This window comes from Musca autumnalis, unplaced genomic scaffold, assembly GCF_047663935.1.
Source record: "Musca autumnalis isolate F117 unplaced genomic scaffold, ASM4766393v1 scaffold_5, whole genome shotgun sequence".
Taxonomy (NCBI): Eukaryota; Metazoa; Arthropoda; class Insecta; order Diptera; family Muscidae; genus Musca; species Musca autumnalis.
In genome coordinates, this window is record NW_027412088.1 from 97,941,085 (window position 1) to 97,946,336 (window position 5,252).

The window sequence follows — 5,252 nt, forward strand, 5'->3', positions numbered from 1 at the left end:
TATTCCACGTTAATCTGGTGATGTAAAATTATAATGGACAGATCGAATACCGTTTTACCCAAAAAGTAAAAAATTTATCATTGGAAATTTTTAAGTATATATATATATAATTTTTAATTATGTTTTTGTATTTTTACAATATTTTTTGTATATAGGTATATGTATAGAAGTATATATGTATAATTTTTATATATGATTTACAATTTTTAGAATAATTTTTTCATACGAATTGCAATGGGAATTCGAATTCAAATAAAAATAAGGAATATGAATGTAGAAGTGTTTCTGTGCATTCCAAGCATGCGTCGAAACGCGCCTTCACATACACCATTGTTTGGTACGATGGTGTTTCACTTGCTCGCGCTCTTATTTCGCTGAAGAAGTGCTCTATGGTGTAATGCGTTGTTAAATGTTGCAAAAATACGTCCGAATGGTCAGTCAACAATTGCCGCCACGCAGTAAGCATACAATACACAAAACGCTTGTTAGTGTATATGACACTTTGCAAAAATGTTCGGAATTCGTTGCAAAGGTTCATCTTATTTTGCGGACTATCTCCATGTTGTAACATGAGTACAAATCGGGTCATCATAACCACAAATTTTAGAGTACTCTCGAGATGTTTATCTTGTGGGTGCGATGCAAACTCCGTTCTTAGATATTGCACAACCTCAGAATTAAAAATGGCATTGTATTTATCGAAATCAAAAGACTCATAAGCGTATGATCTTATAAAATAATGTAAGTCTAAGTTGGGGTTGAAGTTCACCAAATAGTCAGCTCTAATGTCATATGTATTTCTACTGCCATATGTTTTGTACTTTACTTGTCTTGTCACAAATGCTTCAGTTAGGTGTAAAAGAATATGAGCGGCATCATACATGAACACTTTTCCGCGATAATGTATGTTTATAGAATTATAACCGGGCACCAATGCTTGGTGGTTTGCGGCTGCATCGCAAACATACGCCACGATCTGGACTCCAATATATTATTTATATTATATAGATGTATATATATATATATATATATATACTAGCAAAGTGCCCGCTACTTCGTATGCGGAAAGGATATAAAAAACAAATAAACAGTATAAAATATGAAAATGGCGAACACTGAAAATTTTATTGCACTAATACCAATTTTAATCAATATTGTTATTTTAGTACTGTTAGAATCCTCTTTAGTTCGATTTGCAAAAAGATCAGCAGTATCTCACCCTTACATATTAACAGCGAGACCAACTTTACACACCAATACTCACCCTAAATCCAAAGAATACAGATTTAAGCACTGTCTCTACACACAACAACAAATTTAGTGCCATTAAGTAGTCTTCGTACCCATAAGTACGATTTACCAAAACTACCTCTATCCTTCACTTCAACAGTAACCTTAATTCCAAAAAACAGGATTCCAGCGCAATCCATGCACTCAAATCCAAATTGTACCATTTGGTATATTTCGTGCCCATAAGTACGAATTTCAAAAACTACCTCCACGTCTCAATCCTACACTCCCACCGTAGTGATACCAAATTCCAGGATTCCAGCTCTGTACGCTCCCTCAAATACCCACTGTGCCAAATTTAGTACCATTTAGTACTTTTCGTACCCATAAGTACGAATTTGCAAAACTACCTTAATCCTATACTCCAACAGTAATCTCAATTTCAAATTTAAGGATTTCAGGTCTATTCGTTCACTCAAATCCAAATTGTAAAAAATTTAATACCATTTTGTAGTTTTCTTAACCATAAGTACGAATTTCAAAAACTACCTCAATCCAACTCTTCAACAATAATCTCAATTCCAAATTTCAGGATTCCAAATTCCAAATGCCAATTGTACGAAATTTAGTACTATTCGTTCCCATAAGTACGAATTTCCAAAACTACCACAATCCTACACTCCAAAAAAAATCTCAATTCCACATTTCAGGATTCCAGTTTTATCCATTCATAATAAGTATAATTTCCAAAACTACCTCAATCCTACTCTTCAACAATAATCTCAATTCCAAATTTCAGGATTCCAGATTCCAAATCCCAATTGTACGAAATTTTGTACTTTTCGTTCCCATAAGTACGAATTTCCAAAACTACCACAATCCTACACTCCAACAAAAATCTCAATTCCACATTTCAGGATTCCAGTTTTATCCATTCACCCAAATCCCCATTGAACAAAATTTTGTACCATTTAGTACTTTTTGTACTCTAAGTACGAATTTCCAAAACTCCTTAGTTCTACACTCCAACAGTAATGCCAATTCCGAATTTCAGGATTCCAGCTTTATCCGTTCACCCAAATCCAATTTGTACTATATTTAACACATTTAACACTGTTCGTACACATAAGTACGAATTTCCAAGACAACCTCAATCCTATACTTCAACAGTAATCGCAATTACGAATTCAGGATTCGTTCTCTCAAATCCCCATCGAACCAAATTTCGTACCATTTAGTACTTTGGTCACTTCATCAGTGACCCTCAGTCCAAGTTTGCGGAATCAAGCTCTATCCGTTCACCCAAATACAAATTGTACTAAATTTACTACCACTTAGTACTGTTCGTACACATAAGTACGAATTTCCAAAGCTTCCTCAATCCTACACTCCACCAGTTGTCTCAACTCCAAATTTCGAGATTCCAACTCTATCTGTTCTCCCAAATCGTAATTGTACCAAATTTAGTACTATTTAGTAATTTTCGTACCCATAAGTACGAATTTTCAAAACTACTTTCGTTCTACTCTCCAACAGTAGACTAAGTTCAAAATTTTAGGATTCCAGCACTATCCGTTCGCTTAAATTATAATTGCACCAAATATAGTACCATTTAGTACTTGTCGTACGCATAAGTACGCATTTTCAAAACTGCTTCCATTCTACTCTCTAACAGCAGCCTTAATTCAAATTTCAGGATTCCAGCTCTAACCGTTCGCCCAAATCGTAATTGTACCAAATTTAGTACCATTTAGTACTTTTCGTACCCATATGTACGAATTTTCAAAACTACTTCCATGCTACCCTCCAACTGTAGCCTTAATTCGAAAAATTTCAGGATTCCAGCTCTATCCGTTCAACCTATATCCAAATTTGGTACCATTTAGTACTTTTCGTACCCATAAGTACGATTTTTCACAACTACTTCCATATAACTCTCCAACAGTAGCCTTCGTTCAAAATTTCAGGATTTCAACTCTATCCGTTCGCCCAAATCATAAGTGTACCAAATTTAGTACCATTTAGTACTTTTCCTACCCACAAGTACGAATTTTCAAAACTACGTCCATTATACTTTCCAACAGTAGCCTTAATTCAAAATTTCAGGATTCCAGTTCCATCCGTTCGCCCAAATCGTAATTGTACCAAATTTAGTACAATTTAGTACTTTTCGTACCCATAAGTACGAATTTTCAAAACTACTTCCATGCTACCCTCCAACTGTAGCCTTAATTCAAAAATGTCAGGATTCCAGGTCTATCCGTTCAACCTATATCCAAATTGTACCAAATTTAGTACCATTTAGTACTTTTCTTGCCCATAAGTACGAATTTTCAAAACTACGTCCATTTTACTCTCCAACAGTAGCCTTAGTTCAAAATTTCAGGATTCCAACTCTATCCGTTCACCCAAATCATAAGTGTACCAAATTTAGTACCATTTAGTACTTTTTGTACCCATATATACGAATTTTCAAAACTACGTCCATTCTACTCTCCAACAGTAGCCTTAATTCAAAAATGCAGGATTCCAGCTCTATCCGTTCGCACAAATCATTATTGTACCAAATTTAGTACCATTTAGTACTTTTCGTACACATGTGTACACTTTTCCTAAACCACCTCCTTATGTCAACTGTACCTTTTAACCTTGATTCTCACACCAAATTTCAACCTATAACCTTTATCCGTTCACAAAGAACGAATTGGCACCAAATTTAGTACACTTTAGTACTTTTCGTACACTTATAGTTCGAATTTCTAAAAACCCTTTAGTGCATCTTTCCTACACTCCATCAGTAACCTTCATTCCAAATTTCAAAGTTCTAGCTATACCGGTTCGCCAAATACAAACGGTACCATATTTAGTACCTTTTAGTACTTTTCGTACCCTTCCGGTTCGAATTTCCAAAAACCCAGCCTTATCTGACCCCTTCGGACCAAGAGTGATCCACACCCAAAATTTCAGGATTCTAGCTTCAGCCGTTTCGTTTGGGCGTTGATGAATCAATCAGTCAGTCAGTCAGTCAGTCAATCACTTTACTCTTTTATTAATATAGATATAAGGACACATTTTTTTATGTCTGTGTGAATGTTGCCATTGTAAGCGAAGTATGAAGACAATTTCCTAGTTGTCGACTCCGCGAATCCCATTAATCTTCTCGGATACCAACTAAGAACCACCGGTACTGGCGGTGTTTTAGTTTCCAAAATTACCATATCTAGATCATAACCCCTCATAGATAGTAGTAATTTTGTCATTACTACTTTCCTTTGGGGCACAGTGTACGAATCAACAACAGCAATTCCTCTTGCCACATCACAGTAATCCATCTGCTTTCGTTCCCATGCTTCTATGATGACATCTTCCTAAAAATTTATAAATATAAATATTTTGTAATTATAGTCGTCGACATTGCACAGTCTAGATTTTCCGAAAAACCTGGCCTTGATTTTTCATAATGATTTTCGGCCAGGGTTTTTTTTAAATCACACAAAATTACCACAAACTTAAATTTTACAGAACAATATAAAAGAAAAAATAAATATTTTACTCCGACATTCATTTTTTAAGTACTATACAAACAACAACGAATTCAAATTTTAAAACTTTTTCAAAAAATTATACCGAACGAACTTATTATACCGAACGAAGTTTACTACTGTTTATTCCAAATGTGTTCTTCTTTGGCGCGGCGGTGTCGATGATTTTCGGCAATTTACACACACACGACCCGAATGCACAGAAAGAGCGTACAAAAGAGAACAAATGTTTTGATTTGTTATTGTTTTATAGCTTGCGTGAATACAAACTTACTAAACTTACTAACACACTGTTATAAGTTGCCAATATTTTGAATTTTCTCCGTTCTCTTTTTGGTCATGTCTGGTTTATTCCACTAGAAAATGCCATAAGAATAAAAAAAATTTAAGTTCTTTGTTGTTAGGTTGTTTTTTTAAGAAAACGAAGTTATACATTATCATTTTTTTGTATATCTTCATTGTAATGTAATGTTCTGAAGA